At 34.1% G+C, this 23,295-nt stretch overlaps 1 protein-coding gene across 1 annotated transcript in view; it reads left to right on the forward strand.

The window, feature by feature from the left end:
* LOC309627668 (uncharacterized protein) overlaps positions 1 to 18,906 on the forward strand; it is a 46,888-nt gene extending 27,982 nt beyond the window's left edge. The window contains exon 2 of the mRNA XM_082389837.1: positions 7,810 to 18,906. The gene's annotated coding sequence lies outside the window, so the exon portion shown is untranslated. The remainder of the gene's footprint in view (positions 1 to 7,809) is intronic.
* The last annotated feature ends 4,389 nt before the right edge of the window (positions 18,907 to 23,295 follow it).

Here is a 23,295-nt window from a genome sequence, read left to right on the forward strand (position 1 = left end):
TAGCAAAAATTTGAAAACTTGAAAAAAAAAAAAAGATATGAACTTACCAGAGGAAATCTTTGCTAAGTGGCCTTCACTATAAAAAGATCAATGAGAATCGTGAAAGTGCGTGAAGAAAAGATTCTTGAACCATATCTTTAGGTCAGAATTAACATTTTTTCTCTCTGTGCTGACACAGATAATTAGAGAAAACATTTCAACCAACAGACCCCTGAAGTCGTGTCATTTTCATTTTCTTTAGAAGACACATAAGACAGGTGCATCCACTGAAGAGATCTAAACATGCTAGAAGGGAGAAATAATTTACCAAAATGATAACTATCTGTCATAATGACAGAACCTTATTATCAGGAAGGCATCTGGTGAACTTCCAAGAATTATTTTAATCCTTATCCCAAAGGAGAAGGAAATAATTTCACAGGGACATCTTCAAAGGACACTATAACAATGATCTAGACTCTTCTTTCCCATCTTTCTGACATGTGTAATTACTCATTTCCACATACATCCACATACATGAATATTGTAATTACCTCAACATATTATTTTACACTTTATGCAAGTGAAAAACAAAATAATACAGATATGTTTTATCAGGAAAATTACTCAAATCAGCAGGTGTCTGTTATTAATTTTGAAGATTAGTTACCAATAATCAGCAAATAAAACAAAAATAACACCAAACTCTTAAAAATAACACAGTTGGGCTTCCCTGGTGGCGCAGTGGTTGAGAATCTGCCTGCCAGTGCAGGGGACATGGGTTCAAGCCCTGGTCTGGGAAGATCCCACGTGCCGCGGAGCGGCTGGGTCCGTGAGCCACAACTACTGAGCCTGCGCGTCTGGAGCCTGTGCTCCGCAACAAGAGAGGCCGCGATAGTGAGAGGCCCGCGCACCGCGATGAAGAGTGGCCCCCGCTTGCCACAACTAGAGAAAGCCCTCGCACAGAAACGAAGACCCAACACAGCCATAAATAAATAAATAAAAACAAATACTTTAAAAAAAAGTAACAATGTTTTCAATACTATATTATAAAACAAACAAACAAAAAAACACAGTTGCCTCACCAGCAATACGAAACACATGTATTTCCTGCATAAACAGTGTCACTCCTTTAGGAGGGACCAATAGACAAATCAGTCTGCACAAGTCCCAATTAGACCACACATCCTCAAGTGTGGTCCTGTGATTGTCCATGAACCCAAACTAGTTCAATTTAAATAGGAAAGTTGAGCTTATTAACAAATAATCAGAGAAAATAGGGCATGGGTTGATATTTACAGTTGACATGCTCTACTTCATTGAAAATATACTTACCACAAAGTTTTGGTAGCCTTAACATATTGATAAAGCTCCATTCTCACTATTTTATATCATTGTCATGATGGAAGAAAAAAACATACAAAATCAACTTATTCACAGATAATATTTTGTTTTATAATGTAGAAAGGATATTTTAAAGATAGAATCCCTAAGGTTTAAAAAAATTTACGTGATTCCTGTTAATATTCTCAAACTTAAAAGCAACTAATGACTTAAATGTTAAAACTCTTTAGGTGACCAAAATAAATGCCAATTTAAAGTATGAAATTACCATTATAAAAATGACGAGGTAAAGAAAATATGAAGGAGGTGTTATAGACTCAGCATTAGTGATGAGAGATGCTTTAGCTTCTATCTGCATATCAAACATTTGAATATATATATATATCTCATAGCATGAGATATTAAAAGCATTGAGATGACTCCTAAGTAATTGTATCCTCACTATTCTGTGCTCATACTTCATGGCATTTTTCATCTATGTGCCAATATTTGTGGTTGTTCTATTTGTCCATATTTTCTTATCTTTCCATACACAACTTGCCCTGCTTAAACTTCAACTTAAGCCTCAGAGACTCCATGAAACCTTACTTGACCATTTAAATTTTCATTACGTGTTTGCCAATCTTTAGAACATGTGTAATCCACCAGCAATATTTTGATTTAGTGCTATACTTTCATTCTGCATCAGGCATCATATGCATTTGTATCCTAAAATGTATATTTTTACTGAATGTTACCTTAAGGAAGCTTAAAGTATATGTAGAAATTGTACCAAGGTGGGGTATGCAGAAGCAAATACGAAGCTAGTGTTTGGGGTGCAAATTAGTTATTAGGACTCAACACAATCCCGAAGCTGAGTAGCAGTTCCTTTCTTGACTGCCAGCTGCATTTACAGGTATAATGTAGAAGTGTATACAAATCATAAGTATACATCTGGCTGACTGCCTCAAAATAAACACACCACTCCTGTATTTTATCTGATTTTTCTAGTTGGTCTTGGATTAAGCATTAGTCAACTGTAAGGGGTTTTGATTCAGTGACCCCAGTCATATATATATGTTGGACATGAGATAGCTGGACATAGATCCCACATTTTCTAAGAAAAATCTCCATTTTGAGTAGGTTGCCAGGTTTAGGATTATGTAAATAAAGTGCTGAGGAATAAAAGATGTTCTCACCTAGCTGGAGAAGTTAATTAAATCAACCCAGGCAATACCAGTTGGATTATATATATTCTACCTTATGTTTTCATCTTGTATCTACCAATTAAATCTAAGTGCCAGGGCCCCCCAAAAAAGTCATATCAGATGCTGAAAGCGATTAATTAGTTGGTATTACTTGCAAATACCTAAACAGCGCAATAAGATCTCTAGATAGTCCTCAAGGAAGCTAACTAATGTTTTATTACACACGTTAAGCAAGTTAGTAATGAGAGATGTTAAGACCCAAAATAATATAGAGCAGGCTAAGATTAAAGCATTGAAATAAAGAATCAGGACAAAAATGGTGCCTAGTTTTAGATCAATTTTCCTTTAGTAACAAATCTCTCTATATATCATATTGGAAGATATTTATTTTTACTTTCATAAATCTATAGCATGTGTAGAAAAGTGCATTAATGTTGGGGGAAATCGCTGAGAGGACATGACCACTGGTTGACCCTCAAGCTGGACCAGGGCAATTGGAGGCATCTCACTACCTCTCCTGTCCTTGGAATGGGCACTCCACTTGCCTCCCTTTCTGGAAGCTGCTCAAGGTCACAGCCTTGAGAAAGGCTAAGGGTGTTGAGACCATCTGGATGGTGCATGTGACTAAACCCCACGAAGGCCTCTGTATAACCGTTTCAGCTTCCGGTGGGCGATGCGAAGCCTCTCGCGGCTGCTCAAGACAAGCCTCATATGTAAGTTCCCTTGCTGATTAAACCTGCCATCTACCACTCTGAAGTGTCCACCTCTTTCTTCAGTCTCTCCCTGCCCTCTGTGCATGTGGGCTGGTTTCACATTATACCTAGGAAGCTCCCGGGGTTGTGACCCAACAACTGTCACCAGCAAAGCCCATTAACAATTCCGAGGAAATAAAAACACTCTGGGTAATAAAGTCTAACCTTCTTTTCGCCTTTGTGCTCAGTCTAATTTCACTTGCTCATAGGGTGCCGCGTGCAGAGGTCTTCCAGCTGGCGCTTTGGACCAGAGCTCCTAGCGCAAAACGGCTGCTGCCCTGAAACCTCAGCTCAGTGGGCGGGCCTTGCGCAGAGATGCTGCGCACAGACCGTGGGATCTGGAGCGTGAGCAGCACAGCGCACAGTCTCGCGAGAACTCTGTCGCCTCCCTGCTGACGAGACCTTGTAACGCAGCCGCGACCACGGCCCATCGGGGAGACCCTGTGTGCTAGAGCGCGAGCTCGCACCTCTCCATTCTTTCATTAAAGAATAAAGCTGACCATTGTCTGTGGGAATCCTGACGAAACTTAATTGAGGAAGTTTTCCTTAGAGAGCACCTGTGCTTGTTTTTGCATTTTGCCCTGGAAGACCACCGTCTCACAGCCTCTCACATATTAATTTGTGGATTCCTGGATGACAGGGATCATGAAATTTCTGTCAGAATCCTATGTGAGTGTAAGACAATGGTTATACATTTTTAAGAGAAGTTTTCCTCATCTGATGCTGAGTTGAAGCAGAAGAGAGTTCTCCTCGTCTCCCTTGCTAGGTAAGTAGATTTCTTTTCTAACTCAGGCTTCCCCTTAAGATGTATCATTTTGGGAGTCCTAGCTTTATTTAGGGATTTCGTTACCAAATCTCCATTATCAACACGTCAAAGTCTTATCTGTTGTTTCCCTCTGGCTGTGTAAACACCAAATTAAATCCTACCCAGCACTCTGAATTTTATTTACTCTTTGTAACTAGCTCATATGATTTTCCTCAACATTTTTTTTAGCTCCAACATATATTTAATATGATATATGTTGCATCTTTTCTAGAATTATAGATGTTTTGTAGCAGGACACTTTTCACACCACACACAGCTTTTTTTTTTTTTTTTTGCTCTGATGCATTTCTTGTTAAATGAAGTCTTCTTAAAAAAAAAAAAAAGAGGAAGAAGAAGAAAAAGGAAAAGAAAAAGTCTACCTATTAGCTTAATGCTCCCTCTAAATAATTTGTTTCAAAAGTCACTGGCTGCTGTTCACTAAACAAGTCTGTGTCTCTACTTCTGTTTTTGAATTTCATAGTAATGGCAGAAGATTTAAGTTCAGCTTCAGCAAGTCCTCTTATTATGAGAATTGCACCAGTTATTCAATTCTATTTAATGATATGAAACTTCCATTTTATAACAGGAAACATAAAATCAAAATGAGACAGATGTTTCTTTATCTTCTAAAATACATATTTGCCACAGAGAGCAAAAGTCATTTAGATCACAAAAAATGAAAATATAAGAATTTTCAGACATAATTTATACTTCATTAACCAAGTTACTCAGAACGGTATTGCAAAAATAATATATGGATATAAATTCTTCTCACTGTCTCACTAGGAAAAAAAGATGCCTGCAGGACATTCTCAATTAATTTCCATATCTGATATCCTACAAATGTAAGATGAATTGCTATAAAAATGCAAGGCATGTGGTGAGCTTTTATATAAATGTATCAATGATGGATTAAACAAATCTAATATGAAAATAAGACAACCCCTCCAGGCTTAGGGCTAAATTGGATTATCCAGGGAACTGCTAGAAATGTATATGAAAAATAAAAAATATATCTGAGAGAACTAAATTAGAAGGTATTTTGTTTGAAAAAGAATTATCAATATACAGAACTTTGAAAAGTGAAAAAGATTATCAATATACAGAACTTTCAAGAATGAGCTTCAAGGAGAAATGACTGTTGTTCAAAAAAAAGAAAAAAGAAAAAAAGAAACAGCACTCAGGCTTCCTTCATTTTTCAATCATAATCCAAAATGCCAAGGATACATATTCTTCTCCCACTGGTTTTATGTATGTAGAATATACCTATTTCTATAACTATATATATATACACACATCCATATATATAAATACATACATACACATGTATACATATATACACCATTTATATTTCTGGATTTACAAGTAGTTCACAAATATACTGATTTTCTTTAAGTGCATACATAAATGTAAACCATAAATGTAATATGTCCTTGAATGGTTATATTGATAGCTGTAAAAGCTATTTTTAATGGAAAAGTTTAGTTTTAAAAGACCAACATAGAAAAAGAACGGAGAGGTACAAGAAAAATATGCGGGAATAATTTCACTTCTCTCTGTGGAAAAATTCCTCTTCTGAAACTCATATGTTCTTATCTGTCTCCGACTCATATCATTCAAAAGTTCTCACTACTCTTTATAAGATTCTCCCTCCGATGCTGTGCACAGTAAACATTACCAATAATAGTTTCTGAAGTTCGATTGTTATGACTCCCTCTTTTCGCTTCCTGTGGTATCATCTCAGTCTAAGGAGCTTAAACATAATGGCAGCATCAGTGAAAGGTGTCATACCTCCCTGCGACAGGTGCCATGATGCCTCATTCCCTGCAGAGGCCAGTAGGCCCTGTCTTGCCCTCTGGTTGTGAAATACACAATCTGCTCTCTCCTCATTCCAACCCTAGGTATTTCTTAAAAGCAGAGTACATTTTTGATTAACTTATAGATATTTTTGTTGTAATTGCTGTGTTTTTTTGTTTGTTTATGTTCTCTATTCCATGTATTGTACCTTCTAATACAGGGTATAAGTTATCTGCAGGTGGAAACACTATTGTCCCTCTTGATTTCTATCTTCTCTCCTCTTCCATTTGTTCATAATTTCTCCTAAATTCTGCCTGAAATTCTAAAACCTGACCTTTAAATTTTAAACTGGATATTTTGTATTATTGATACTATTCTGTATCTCTTTTCAATGTAGAAACTTCTGCTTCATTGATATTATTTTTGCATTGATCTCTATTGCAGACTTTGGCAACTTTGTATTTCACTATAATATTTTCTTGTCCCAATATGAAGGATGAGTTTCTGTTTCTAAATAGAACATATATTATGACGTATATTATGTATACACACATGTGTTTTCATACTACATAAAATTACACAATAAATATTGAATTGCTTATATTTATATTCATTATCTCTGAAAACAATTTATAGCTTTGTATAAAGTATAGAAAAACCAACAGATTAAAATAAGACCCTTTGGATAGAATATGAATTGTCCATTACTTTATTCCTAAACTTATAAGTAAATATTGCAGAGTTCTGTTCTTCAAACCTAGAGTCTAGAAAGCTATAGTTTGTGACAATTTTGAGAGGTAAAGGGGAGCAGATAAACTTGAACAGACTTTGTTGGTTTTTACTAACTCTTTGAAAATATTGAAGCAAGTAGGACTTTGACTTTTTATAAGGTATATGAAAAACAACATAACTCCATGCTGGTATATTTTCTCACAGCCTGGAGTGATGCTTCTATTTGTATTTTATTATCTACCTGTATTATTGGAAAGAGTGTCCCTCTGGTCTTTAAAAGGCAACGTTAAAGGAAGCTTCTTTCAAGAAAAGTGCTTCTCTTTTCTCTGGGATTCTCTGAATTTCTCATTTGATTGGAAAAAAGAATTTGTCCAGGTTGCTTTTATTTGTTCAGAAAAGATGTACTATAATTTCCATTTATAAGCCTCTCTAAATAAGTCAGCCTGGATATAGTCAGTGTATGGAAATATATTGGAAAGTTACATTAAAAAAAGAAATAAGAAAAGGTTTTACAATTTTATGTACCAAAGACTTGTTTGTTTGTGTTTTTTTGGTCAGTAAAGTGTTAGTTTGAAGTATTTCAGTAATTTTATTTTCGTAGAAGGATTTATATACTTTAAAAACTTTACTCTTTATTTAAAATTATTTTCCAGAACTTTGTATGTGTGTAGAATTTAACATACTCTTTATCATATGAATTTGAATATTTTAAATCAATGCTGAAATAGTACAATATTTGGAAGACTCACAATCGAATTTTTTTCTTATTTTCTCTTCACAACAATGAATAGTCCCTGATTTTTGAAACATAAAATTACATTATGTTTAATCAAAAACATATGTCTGTTTTCTGTAAAACTGTGTACAAAAAATATAAATTTTCCATCAGTGATTAATTATGTAAAAAAAATAACTTATGGGACAATGTACAATTATATGGAATTTACTCTCACATGTAGATAGCAAAATGCAATCAATGATATTTTTCTCAATATGAACCTACCTTTATAACCTCTGTAATCAAGTCACAAAAAGCACATTACAGTAACAAAGGATTTAAGTTAAATGTACACAAACAAATATTAATACATTCTAAATTGCCATGCTAGAATCTTATGCCCATAATGGTAATTTTAAGTTTAATTTTTTTGTTTTTTACTTTTCCCTACCATATATTTAAGTCACTTCATTTGGGAGGATTGGCTAGGGGCAGGACAAGAATAAAGATGCAGATGTAGAGAATGGACTTGAGGACACGGGGAGGGGGAAGGATAAGTTGGGACAAAGTGAGAGAGTGGCATGGACATATATACACTACCAAATGTAAAATTGATAGCTAGTGGGAAGCAGCCGCATAGCACAGGGAGATCAGCTCGGTGCTTTGTGTCCACCTAGAGGGGTGGGATAGGGAGGGTGGGAGGGAGATGCAACAGGGAGGGGTTATGGGGATATATGTATACATACAGCTGATTCACTTTGTTATACAGCAGAAACTAACAACATTGTTAAGCAATTATATCCAATAAGATGTAAAAATTTAAAAAAATTAAAAAAAAAGAAATACTCTCAAATAAAACTTGCCAAATATTTGTGGCCACATATTTCTCCTCCTCCTTTTGAATTTTATTATACTCCCTGATCCTTTTCCCAATGAACCATCAAAGCTTTGTTTTGTCTATTCTAGTATTTAGTAAATCTACTTAATTTTGCTTGTATGAGGTAAAGGTAAATAAAGAAAGGTAATAATTGAAGTGGCTATTTGAAAATAAACTGGGGTTCCAAATGGTGAGGAAAAATGCTAATTAATAAATCATATCCTGATGTCCAAAAAGATATGAAAACAATACCACATTGCCTTGCAAATCTTATCCTTCTCTAAGATAGCTTAGCTTCATAATAACATGTATAATTTTATTGTAAAAAACTCACTAAGGGTATTTTAGTTCATAAACAGGTTGATTAAAAAACAACCCAGTATAAAATAAAACTATGAAATAGTGATGAATATGTAAAGGGAGTGTAGTGGAACATAATTTGATTATTAAATTATACGTTCAATATTTCACTTATATTTAGCTATTAGTTTCAACTGTCACTATTAGAAATAAAACTTAACTTTACATTTTGGGAACAGGGCATAATAAATACCCAGAGGGCTGGCAAGACAAGAAAAGCATCAGTGTCCAGGAATGATGAGAAAGCTTCAGTTCATAAACATAAGTAAACTGCAGCAAATGCTAAACCCTTCCTGGTGGTTTGTTTTATTTAAACATAACATCAAAGTTACAGAAAAGTTGTACGTATACTGCAAAAAAGTGTCTATATCCTTTACCCAGGTTCACAAATTGTTTACTTCTTAGTTTATTTGCATTATCATACTATTTTATCTATGTATCCATCTACCTATTGTCTATCTATGTAATAAAACAATAATTAATGATAGTATATATGTAAAGATTATTTCTAAACATTGAGGGTAAATTGTAGAAAATGTGACTCTTTATTATGACTTTATCCCTAAATACCTCAAAGTGTATATTCTAAGAAGACATTCTCATAAATAATCAGAGAACAATTAACATCAGGAAATTAATATTGATACACCGTTATTATCTAATCTATATAGTCCATCAAATGAGGTGAAATTCAGGATTAAAGAAAGCAGCAAAGTTAACAAGTAATTTGCAGGGAGACCTTAGATTATGAATATCTACAAATCAAATAATCTAGTACCTGTAATCATAAAGCATTGTATTTGAAAAAATAAGATTAATAAACAGAAACATAATAATGGTAAAATATTTTAATTCACTCCTCTCAGACAATGACAAGGTCAAAAGAAGAACAACAAAACAAAAAATATACAAAGCCTAAAATAAGAATTTGTGAATTAGAGGTGATTGCTGACATGTGAATTCTTAGTCCTGAAATTAGAGGATCACTTTCTGTTGAGTGTCCATGGAACATAAACTAAAATTGACTCAAAAAGAAATTAAAAACACACCATGCAAAGAGTAGAAATGAAACAAGTACTAGTCTCTAATAATGATGCAAGAAAGAATAATTGATAAAATCAGAAAATAAAATGTAGAACAAACCACAGAAAGATTCATAGTAAATTGAGTTGCTACTTGTATCTAAATATAATTGAAAATTGCAATGAAACTTATAATTTTCCAGGAAAACGTAGTTGCCACAATCCATCCTGGAAATGAAATAATAATATACATGTTGATGTATACAAAAGAATCAGAGAAACCTGTCATTGAGTTATCCCCCAAGAAAACACTTGATAAGCTCAGTTTCATAAAGCTATAGCAACAGAATTGTAAAGAACAGATAATTCTAACACTAAAGTATCTTAGAGCATAGGGATAATTTTTCAAACATTGTTTATTAAGTGTGTAACATATTGATAATAAAACCTGACACAAATTGCACCAATAAAATCTAAATGCCAATCTCAATTATGAATTAGGCAAAAATTTTAAATAAAATGTTAACAAATAGAATCTAAAAATAATTAAGAAGAATAACACACCATCACAGCAGTTCATTCCTGAAAAGTTAACTATCATTAAATGTTAGAGCATATTCATATAATTTATCACATTTATATATCTAGGATAAAAATCATATAATTATATATATATATGTGCCAAAATACCATTCAACAAAATTTAAATCCCTATCATAAATTGCAATTTTGAAGCTATATTTTTCTCCCCCACATATCACCGTATGCTTTCCTTTTCATTGTTTTTGCCATCTTATCTGGCATTGCTATGTGATGAGTCACTGAAAAATACAGCAATGTATATTTCTCCACTTAAAATTAGGCCTTGAATCCAGTTTGAGTTGATTTTTTTAATATGGTGTAAGATAGAGTCCAAATTCACACTTTGGCTTGTGGATACCCAGTTTTCCCAACACCATTTGTTGAAGAGACTGTCCTTTCCCTGTTATGTATTCTTGGCACCCATGTGGAAGATCATTTGACTGTATATGTGTGGGTTTATTCCTGGGATCTCCATTCTGTTCCACTGTCTGTACAACTGTCTTTATGCCAATTCCATACTGTTTTAATTATGGTGGTTTTATAATACTTCTTGAAAGCAGGAAATGTGATGTCTCCAGCTTTGTTCTTCTTTTTCAAAATTGCTTTGTTATTCTGAGACTTTTGTGGTTCCACATTAATTTTAGGATTTTTTTCCTGTATCTATTTTTAAAAAAGCCATTGGAGTTTTGATAGAGTTAGCATTCAATCTGTAGATCATTTTGTGTCTAAGCATGTTTGGGCTGCTATAACAAGATACCATAGATTGGGTGGCTGATAAACTACAAATTTATTTCTCACAGTCCTGGAGGCTGGAAGTTCAATATCAGTGTGCCATATGGTCAAATTCTTGTGAGGGCCCTCATCAGGCTGCTGGGGTAAGGGAGCTTTCTTGTGCCACTTTAATAAGGGCATTAATTCCATTCATGTGGGCTCCACCCTCATGACCCCTCAAAGGCCCCATACCATCACTTTGAGGGTTAGGTTCCAAAATATGAATTTTGAGGGGACACAAACATTTAGACCATAGCACTTGCTAAACAAAATCTAAGGCTGACAGAATAAGGGTTTATGTCAAAATATCATGTAAATAACAGAAGCACATATTAACGTAATTAATTAATTATTTAATACAGAAATATTTATTGTCTGCATACAGAAATATCTATTGATCTCCTATACATATTTCTCTACTTTTGGGGAAGATCTACAATTAATTTGAATAGCACTTCTGCTTTACTATTTTTGGAATGTACACAAAATTGCAGTATCATGATTAATTAAACTGAGTTCAAATTTACAAGAGCCTCTGAATAGGATTGGTTGTCACACAAATACAATAATATATTAAATGTTTGAAAGACTCAATGTTAACATTTATTTCCTTTCTTCCTTCTGTTAAAAAATTTTTTCACCCTAAGCAACAAGATTGTTTAGAGGTACTTTATTGGAAAACTTGAGCCTTTGTTTTACAGATGCAATGGCTTCGAGATTGATTCGTGTTAACTGTAGTTCAAAGGTAATATTATTTTGCCACCTGTAAAATTCAAACAAATCAAAATAATGTTTTAGTGTTTGTTGTCTGGAGATCATCACTAACTCTTTTCTTCAAAATAATTAGGATTGTTATTTCCAGCAGTATTTTGATATCAAAATTGTGTTCTAAACTTAAGTCTATATAAAGCTTATCTCCTTTTATTAATTCATAATACATTTGGACAGTAACATATATTTTAGCTCTTTTTGTTTTTTTCTTTTCTTTCCTAAATATATTTATGATGACAAATTAAAATTATAATGGAGTAATCATGGTTCAGACATACAAAAATGGAGTTGGGTGGCCGTTATGAACCTGGTCTCAGAGACACCTCCGCCCCACTGAGAACTTGAACTTTCTTTGAACTGTAGGACACCGCCAGCTGAATTGAGAACCACATCTGCCAGCTGCAACCTTTTGATCTCAAGGTCTCCCTCTAGTAACTATGCAACCATTTTGGACCCCAACCAATCCTTACTTAACAAGCACCCTTACTTCTTGCCAGCTTCAATTATAATTCTGATAACTCATGTAACTAACTGTAATCTTGTGGTTTTGCCTTTATAAGTTTCCCCCATTTTGCAGTCCAACAGAACACAAGTCTAGTGCTTCTTGGCTCTGTGTCTCCCGTGCTGTAGTCTTAACACCCCCCCCAAAACACCTTTTTATTTCAATCAGGTTTCCCTTCCTAAAATTGTGCTTAACATTTATATTGTTTCCCCACCTAAATTTTAAGCTTCTGGAAGCCAAAATCATCATTATACTTTTCTAGATTCCCTGATTAGTGGAATGGGCATTCATTAAATTCAATATTAATTTAGAGATGTTCAAATAGCATTCCATCGAAATTAAACATAAAAGGAAATCACATTATTTCCTTACATTAAGATGTTTTGATCTGAGCTTCAAAACTTTAAAAAAGTTTCTTACATTAAAATATCATTAAGAATACATTTATCAAGTTGTTTTATTAAATTCAAAATGAGAGTGAAAGCAACTCCTTAACTTTCTTAAAAAAAAAAAAACAGTTATCAAGTACTACTTATTCTGTATAACATCAGATAGCTTGTAGCTTACTAATATTTCCACTCAAGGAAGCCTACCTTCAAAGTAATATCTCAATGTTTTCACCAAAAAAAAAAAGAAATTTTGAGAATAAACTGAGAACAATTACACAAACATCTCAGTGAGAAATATTTTTTTAAAAGCTACAACAACAACAAAAAACAAGTGAATAACATTTCACCTGTTTGTTTTTGGACTATGCATTGAATTTCTCCAGTTATGACATAAAAATGTCAGAGACACTTCACGCCCTAGTGAAGCAAGCTCATCAGGACTGTCCTGGAATGATGCAAATAGTTAGCTCTTGTCTTTAAAAGTAAAGATCACAATATATTTCGTATCAACACCAAATTAGCTATTGGGATAACTGGAAAGAACAAAAAAGTTTAAAACAAATTAAAAGTATATATATTTTCACAATCTCCTGTATTTTTCTAAAAACTTGCATTTTGCGTTATAATTCTTAGATTCTCAATCAGTCTCAATGATGCAGTATATATGGACTCATTAGACGTTTTGTGGAAATAAAAGGGCACTACTAAGTTCATGCAATAACCGTTGCCATTTTTTTATGGCCAGTATGCTGCCCTTAGCCTACCATGGCTTACTGAAGTGCTTCTAACCTCCTGGAAATAACAGTTTTAATTTTTTGAAGAATTCAACAATAATTATCAAACAGTAAAATTATGATTGTAAATAGTACCAAAGAAGTTAATAATCAAGTAAGCTATCAAACAATTTGTTTCCACAATTTTTTGCTGAGCAGATTATGTCTAAACCTTGATCATCTCAATACTACTTAGTGAATGAAACATCTGCTGAATATACATATATTATATATGCCATGCTCGCTAATTTTATTAAATAGTGACTCTCAAAAATAGTATTCACAAAAAGGCCATTTTATTTGGCACCTTTTACACCAAAAGCAACTTAATCATTGGATATTACATGGATTATTTTCCAATCCTGATCTAGAGAACAATTAATGATATGACTAAATATCTCGCCTGGAAATATCTTGCAATAACAGCTAATACATTTTATCTTGTGGAATTGGGAAATATATATATATTTTAAGTGTGATATTAAAACAATTTAAAAGTTGTTTTTCACCATCAAGAATTTGTCCAAGAATAATGAGAGGAACTGACAAAATTCTGAGGAAGCAAGAATATGCAAATGAATTAGCAAAAGCTTTTTTTAAAGCCAGATTGACATGAACATGCTAATGACTGTGTTCTGACTACTAGAGATTTCATTATAATTTACATCCTCAATTTGGATGCTTGCAAGCCAAGAGAGCTATAACACTTTGGTTTAGTAGTGCAAGCTCTGTAAGCAGTCTTTCCAGGTTTCTATCCCACATCTTTCACATATTAATTGTGTACCTATGTACAAGTTACCTAAGTTTTCTGTGCCTCAATAAAATGGGCCAATAAAATTGGTCCTAATGCATGCATAATTTAAGATTCTATCCTAAAACAGATCACGTATGTTTTATTTAAATTTTTTTCCTAATTTATCCTATAATAACTCTTTTTGCTAATTATAGAGGATAATATATTCTTACTGATAAATACAGGCAGATTGGAGATAATGAAAGTAAAGAAAACTAATCTTTTTTTTGGAAAACATAAGATATACTTTAAATAATATATTCCATTTGCCCTTTCAAAAAAATCTATAAGATAGATATTAATAATAATTGAAATATTAAAATAATATATCTCAGCTACTATTTACTGAGCTCTTACTGAGTTTAACTTTACTAAGTATTTATGTATTACTATAAGAAGTCCTTATAACACAACTGTTAGGTAGGTATTATTATTCACATTTTAAAGATAAGAAAACTCTGTCAGAGGGTTTCTATTGTTTGTTGAAGCTAATTCGGCTCAGAAGGCATGAGTCAAAGATTCCAAGTCCTTTCAGTTTGGATCCAAAACATCCCACCCTAAAACACAATGGGCTTTTGAAGAAAATCAGGTTAATAGTCTTGTTCAAAAGTGAACAGCTTGACAGTTACAGAGTTAGAGCTAATATTCTTGGCCTCATATATGGTGATTAAGTATAATTTCATAGAAAAATGAAAACAACCAATTCTCATATATTGCTACAAACCAAAACTAGGTAATAAAATGCTGAAAGGCAACATGTGAATACCGTTTGAATATCAGAAAATAATTTTTGTTTCATCTCTTCTATTTTGGATAATCTTATCTACCATCTCTGGACTTGGGATAAACTATTTCTTACATGTGTTTCTCCAGAGGATTTAGGATAGGAAGTCTCTTTTCTTACACGTGTTGCTCTGAAGCTTCAGGTGGACTGATGGCACCTCCTTGGTTTTCATAGCAAACAGAGATCCTCCTCCCCCTTTCCTTAGTTATGACTGTGGTTACAGAAGTTGCTTTCCACCATAATAATGCAGTTGGCAAGGAAGTCCAATCTTTTGCTAAATTCCTGTGCTTAATGTGCTTATCTTCTGCATGTATGGGAAAAGTATTGTGTTGAGAAGGGTAGACTGAATAGTCTTTTGAGATATTTCTCAACTCATTGCCGAGCATTTTTAACTTTGAGGTACTCAATGTTGGACATGTTGTGAGGCTTTCCAAAAGGAAATCCTTCAGTATTCTGTTAGCGTAACAAGTCAGCCATCAACCCCGAGTTCTCAGGCTCTAGCTACTCCATCTCTGAATCCATATGTTCATCACCAAAAAGCTTGAAGACTAATTTCTTTTAATCTCTCTCTCTCTCTCTCATCCTTGAAACAACTGTAACAGATAAAAGACTTTTAAGAAAATTTTAATGAATTTATTCCAGTATTAAGATAAACGGTTTGATTTTTCCATAATCCTAGTGCCTTGGTTTCCTGCGGGTACTTAGGCACACATTCTAACTGCTAAGCAGCCTGGACTATGAGAGAAAAATGATCAGACCGTTCATGTGCACTTACGTGAAAGAACTTTGGACAATCCTGTGAAAGGAGCCCAGGAAAATTGTTGGCCACGTGCCACGTTACAATGGCCACGTGCCACGCTACAATGCTTCCTAAATCTATTAGTGTATGGTCATGCTAAACTGTCAGTAACAGAGCAGGATAAAATAAACCTGATATTGTTCCATTCTCATGGGTTCACATATGTAAGTTATAACAAGGAGAGTGAACAAACCATGAAATCTGTGGTCTTAAATCTCACATCGTGTCATGAGAAATTCTTCAGGCTTTCTATGTTGTAATATCTTATAAAAATAATAAAAGGAGGGCCTTCCATTTCCAATATTATGAGAGTAGGGAAACTTGACCGTCTCTTTGACAGCTAAAAGGTTTAAATGAAATGTATTTTTAAATGATAAGCTGGCAAAATATTAAATAATTTTCAGACAAAATAAATAAATAATAGGCAGAACAGTGAAGTCACGAACTAAGAAAGATAAGCAGCTGAGGGCATTTGCAAAATCAGTGAAATTGAAATTTGGTGCTCAAGTCTCACAGGACATGAAGAAAAGGAGATAGAATTATGAGTCGAGGTGAAAAATCTAATCGGAGTACTACCTCTGGTAAGTCTGTGATTCTAAACAACCATTCTGTCAATGTATGATAAAACAGAACTGCCCCCTGCCTAAAAGGAGGGCAAGAAAATTAATTATCATAAACTTAGATGCTGAGTGGTGAGTACAGTACTTTGCTAAAATTTGGGAACTACAAAACATGCCCAAATCACAAAATTAAGGTGGTCTGACAAACTTCAAGCTGATAATTTTATTTAGCAAGTTAAAATACAAAAATCCTTTGAGGCAAAGCCTTTTTGGATTTGAAGCAAATTCAAAACCTCTCTGAAGGATGCACCTCAGAAACATCTATAAACCAGGCAAATACTAAATTCACAGATAGAGCTATATTGGGAGAGGCAGTCTGCCGTGGGCTTGAGCATCCCTGAACATCCTTTTGAGTGTGCCAGAGTGCGTGACATATGTCTCCTTATACTGAGCAGTTTCTGTAGGTACATAGGCAGCAAGTTAGGTGAAGGCAACCACAGCAGGAATTCCCTGTAGCTTCTTACTTCCTGGAAGCAGTGATGGAGAGAAGGGATTGGGCTGCATTGTCTGCTATTTGTAGGATGTTTGCTGTTTGCTCAAAAAGTGTTAAGCCCTTGGCCTTGGGTACCAGATCAGTATTGCAAACAACAGCATGTGCAAACGTCATCTTATCCTAAGTCGTGTCACCCTGAAGAAGTTTGGGCTTAAAAATGCAAAAAATAAAATGATGATACCCTGAGTTGCTGCTATTGGTATGAGTATTAAATCGTCCTTTGTTTCTTACAAGGAGTCTTCTTCCAGCATCCATGAGATTGTGACAGAAAAAAAAATTTGTGACAGGCTAATTTGCTAGATTGCAAGTAAAGTAAAATCCCAGGCCCCTTCATAGTTCTTGGCAGTCATCTTCATGCTTCTGACAAGAGGTGGAATGGATTTTGAAAATAAACTCACTTGTCATCGTACCAAGGGCACACTGTGATGGTAACAGGTCTTCCAATACAGCCCAATCAATTGTGTGTCTTCCTGTACATCCACCTCAACCAATTAAGAAGTTGAGTTTTAATTTAGGTTGTATCAACGACTGCCTTAATCGCTGGAAACAGAAATTTCATTTTAGTAACTCCAAGGAAAGCATTCAGAATGTCAGTCAGTTTTCAGATCCTTCCTGTAGAAAACCAGCCACCAAAGTCTGAGGAACCCCAAGTGCCACAGGAATAGAGTAACATACAAGAGAATTGAGGCATGCAGCCTTAACTGAGCTTCCGGAAAATGCACAGCCAGCACCAACTTCTAGCATGTAAGTGAATCACCTGAACTGGCTTCTACCAAGTTTTACTGATCCCAGTTTGTGTGTTCCCATTAACAGCACTAAGCCAGACGTTCCCTAAAAGTAAATCGTATATAAAGATGTATCTATTCCTATGGCATTGTACTTTGAGATAACACAATATTACTATAATTGATATATTCATATTTAATAAACTATTTTAAAGGGTGTTAGGATGATTGAAAAAAATGTGTAGAAAGTACAGAGATCCCATATTCACCCTCTTCCCTTCATAGAGTTTCTCCTATTGTTAACATCTTGCATTAGTGTGGCATGTTTGTAACAATTGATGAACTAATACTGATACGTTAGTATTAACTAAGGATCATAGTTTGCATTAGGATTCACTTTGTATGTTGTATAGTTATGTAAATTTTGTCATGTATCTACCATTACAGTATTATTTATACTAGTTTCACTGCCCTAAAAAACTTGTGCTCCACCTCTCCCTTCTGCTGAAACCTTGGCAACTGCTGGTTTTTTACTGTCTCTATAGTTTTGCCTTTCCAGACTATCATATAGTTGAAATCAAGAGTATGTACCCTTTTCATACTGGCTTCTTTCACATTGTAATATGCATGTAAGTTTCCTTCATATTTTCCCATGATTTGATAGTTCATTTCTGTTTATCACTAAATAATACTTCAGTCTATGAATATTTATCTATTCACTTATTAAGGGAGTTTTGCTTGCTTCCAAATTGTGGCAATTATGAATAAGGCTACTATAAACATTTGTATGCAGGTCACTGCATACACATTTTTAAACTCATTTGAATAAACACCTACTAGTAGTAATCCTGGATTGTATGGTAAGTGTATGCCTAGATTTGTAAGAAATAGCCAAACAGTTTTCCAAAGTCGTTGTACGATTTTTCATTCCCACCAGCAACGAGTGAGACTTCCTGTTGCTTCTTACCCAAATCTGAAGAGTTCTCCTGGACAAATATAATAAAGAGGAGAGGGACTTACCTGGTGGTGCAGTGGTTAAGAATCCGCCTGCCAATACAGGGGACACGGGTTCGAGCCCTGTGATCCCACATGCTGCGGAGCAATAAGCCCGTGTGCCACAACTACTGGGCCTGCACTCTAGAGCCCGCGAGCCACACCTACTGAAGCCCGCGTGCCTAGAGCCAGTGCTCCACGACAAGAGAAGCCACCGCAATGAGAAGCCCGTGCATCACAACGAAGAGCAGCTCCCGCTCACCACAACTAGAGAAAGCCCACGTGCAGCAACGAAGACCCAATGCAGCCAAAAATAAATAAATAAATAAATAAATAAATTTATTTAAAAAAAAAAAAAGAGGAGACACTCTAGAGCTGGGCCTGTGTTTAAGGGGAATAGGAATGAAGGAAAGGTGAAAACAACACACATCTCAAGACCAAGTCCTGCATTAGGGCAGTGGCTTTAATTAGAAAGAGGAGCATTGCATTTTGAGAATATGTAATACCAATTTTTGCAGTGATGTTACAGAAATAAGACACATTAAATAAATCTTTTTATATCAATGTCCTGGCACAGAAATGTAAAGCCATATTGTAATCATTCTTTGACATTACTGATATTCAAGCACTCAGAGCTTAACAAAAAATAGTTTCTAAAGTTCAGATAACTTTTTCCTGGGACTAGGAAGTTATCATCAATAGATGGAGTGAATTAATAGTCTGATTTATTTTTACCTTTAGATTATTAAAGAAAATAAATTTATACTTTCTAGTAAGCAATTTATGTATAATATACTACCTATAAGAGTTTTTAGTTGCAGTTTCAAGCTTGCATATAATGAATATTAATAGCTACACACAGAAAATAGTCTGTTGGTAGAGTGAACCATTAATTAGTTTATCATTAAATGATAAGCTTTTAAATTGAAAAAAATAATTTACTTCCAAAATATATGAAAATAATTTTGTTCGGAAGGAAAATCATTTCTTAAGGTAATCTATCTTTGATTTTTCCCTTTATTAGATTTTTCAGCTTTTAATATCTTGAACTAATAAACAGTGAACTATTCTAAGATTTATAATTTCAATATAAAAGCAAGTATAGTCAATAGATTTGTTTCATTTGTACTCATTAAGGCAATTGTCACAGTATATTGATGCTGCTAGATAGCAATTTAATACTTCTAATAATGAAATGCCAAAATTAAGTAGTATGTAGAAAATTAAGGCAGAAGAATTTGAGTTCACAATTGGAAGGTAAATGAGTGAAAGTTTGCAAATCATTAAAGTTTTTAATCTCTTTTTAAATTTATCTCAGTTTTAGTCTTTTAGATTTCAGTGAGTTTCAATTTAATGTGATATTTATTGAAATAATGAGATTTATAGAGGAGATGTATTGTCACTTTTAATAGTTATACTGAAATATATTCCAGTATGAGACTGAATCCAGCTAAGCATTAAAACGGTGAACCAAATGAACTATTTGGTTCTCAGAATAAATGACAGTTCGTAGATCATTCATTACAATTTCAGAGTGGCAAATAGAAATTAAAATGATTTCAAACTAAGCAATAATTTGAAAGACTTGGAAAAAGTTATTAGCACTACAGATTGGAAGAGGAGCAGAAAAAAAAGAATGGTGAATTCAATACAATTTTACAGGTATAATTTCCATAAGCTAGTACAGTAAAGTTTTATGAAAAGAAGCATTTACTGATTTTTCTTTCTATTTTATTATTGAGTATAATATTTAATATTACATCGTGAATTTAGATGAGACCAACAGAAACATGTCAAATGGTAATTTTCTCCCATTTAAAAAATCTACCTGTGTTTCCTTTATTAAACTTGAAACCACTAAAATAATAGCTTGCCCATGAATTATCCAATGAGCACACTGCAAAATTTAGAGGTTCCTTTTTATAATAATATTCCTGGGAATATATTCCTTTTTTCCCATTCCTTACCTACATTTCATGAGTCATTCTGTCATTTATGTTCAACATTTGGTGTACAGCTATTGCTACTTTACAAAAACTGTTGAATAAATGCAAGAATGAATTTATGCTGTAAGCTCTACCTTAGATGATTAATGGGGAAAAGAAAATGTAAACTACACCATATAAATAAGTGGATTTAGAACTAAGTAAGACTGGTGATCTCCAGACATCCCTCCCACCCAACTCTCATTTCCCCTGAGCCATTAGGCACCTGACAGAATTTTCTTATTGGGAAGCTACCACCTCTTAGGCCTGGACTATTGCAGACAACTTCTTCCTGGTCTACCTATGACATTTTCTTTCTAGAGGTGCAGATGGCATCACATATTTTCAAAGCCAAATATGTTGAATAATAAATATTCAGATTTCCTGATAAAAAATATGCTAGTATTTTCAAAATATGCATTCATTATTTCCCTTGAGCATAGAGGGTTCATTATGAATTCTCCACAATTTCAATCCTTGCAAATGCTCGATTTAATCTTGATTGAAGTACAGGTTCCTCCTGCTTTGTATAGAAAATGCTTTGTTCTTCCATGTTTCCTTTTCCTTAAATTTTAAGAGCCTAGTTTATTCAAGCTCTGCTCTTCTACTTTTGATCCAAACTAGCTAACTAAGGAAAATGTCTTTTGGTAGTTAGCTTCTACAGAACTCCAAAACTTTTTCTTTCACTAGCCTGTTTTACGCTAGCATATACATTTGTATTCTATTTTAATTTAATCTTTATACAAGATTCAAAACATTTCTTTCCTGGAATATAATCATTGTATAATTTGTTTCTTCATGAATTGTCAACAGTTATATGAAAAAACATTATAACCTTAATTTATTTGTTTTTTAAAATTTATTTATTTATTTATTTTTGGCTGCGTTGGGTCTTCGTTGCTGCGCGGGGGCTTTCTCTAGTTGCAGACTACTCTTCGTTGCAGTGCACGGGCTTCCCATCGCGGTGGCTTCTCTTGTTGCAGAGCACGGGCTCCAGGCGTGTGGGCTTCAGTAGTTGTGGCGTGCCGGCTTCAGTAGTTGTGGCTCGCGGGCTCTAGAGCGCAGGCTCAGTAGTTGTGGCACATGGGCTTAGTTGCTCCGTGGCATGTGGGATCTACCCGGACCAGGGCTCAAACCTGTGTCCCCTGCTTTGGCAGGCAGATTCTTAACCACTGAGCCACCAGAGAAGCCCCAAACCTTAATTTCTGTGAAATAAGATGATTTCCATATTTCTATTATATACCTTGATTACCTTAGGAATTCAATACCAATTACTCTCTCTAAATTTCTAAGTCCACATGTTGTAATTTTCAATATTTATTAATATATGGTTTGATGAATCTGTGATTAATTCCATTTGCTTATTCCAATCTTAGATCAGTTTTCAGAACCAATAAACTAGTAATTTTGTGGTACCATTAACCAATTTCCTTAACTCAAACTATTTACTACAATGTAAGTGTAAATAATATTTCTAAAGCATCTCTTTCTTTAAATCATTCTGTCGATTTAATACATCCACATTGCCTAACTAGCCAGTACTACTGCCTACATGCTTTATACGTGCTCACCCCTCTGTGCTGCTCCTCCAACTAAGTAAATTTATCTTAAATATTAAGATTCAGATTACATCCATCTCGTACATTAATTTTGTATTTCATGGGCATGATGGTAAAGTTATCCTAGAATAAGAAAATTGAAAGGTAATCGTATTTGCATATCAGTATTACAATCTCTCTTTTACTTATATGCATTTTTATCTTACCTTTGTGTATTTTACCTGGCATATTCTTTGCCCATTCCTTCACAAGCCTAAATCTTGCTCATCTTACAAGACACAGCTTCTGTGTTACCTTCCATTCCAATTAGATTGGATAGCTTCTCTTTACACTTCCAAACCATTCTGTGGATACTTCCCTCTTTGTTTTTATAGTATTTCATAATGATCTATTTACTGGTTTATCTTTCCTGCTAGAACGAATTTCCTAACTACTAAGTACGTGGTATTGTTTGTTGTTGTATTGAGCCTGCTACTCCATATGCGTCGAACAAATGTGTGTTGAATAAGGAAATCTCTGGAAATTTCTTAGTGCTTCCATAGCATTTTAAGATCTCGAAAGAAAAAATAAAGTCCCCGATGTACTAAGATAAAGATGCACCTTTGGAGTAAACAGCATGTGGTAGAAACCTGGCTCTGTACCTACAAAGTGTGTTACATTTGGCAAGTAATAGCATAATTTGTTATCTTCATTATCCCCACCTTCAAAATAACAATTATTCTAGTTACCCAAATTGCTATAAACATGAGAAATAATACAAGTAAAATGTATAATACAGTGAACAAATTTCATACTATTATTAGCTACAGTAGCTATAATAGCAATGATTATAAATTTTTGTTTCCTACATATTGCCTTAGAAAGTAAAAAATACTGTAAGGATTAGTAAATAGCTAGAAGTTTGAAGTCAGTTTGGGCTAAATGAATAAACAAATTCTATATATTAAGATCAATCCAACATGAAACAATACAGGTAGGACAGAGACTTATACGGGAAGTATGTAAATTTTTCAACATAGAGATGGAAAACACTTAAGACTATTCATTCATGAATATGTGTTAAGTATGTACTTGTTACAGGGTCTGAGTTATGTCCTGGAGAATGGGGTGAGTGTGGGAGTGCAGAAGACAAATTTAACGCATTATGGTTACAACACATTGGAAAGATATATGTTAAATAATT

Source organism: Balaenoptera borealis (genome assembly GCF_965194805.1).
Source record: "Balaenoptera borealis genome assembly, chromosome: 4".
Lineage (NCBI taxonomy): Eukaryota > Metazoa > Chordata > Mammalia > Artiodactyla > Balaenopteridae > Balaenoptera > Balaenoptera borealis.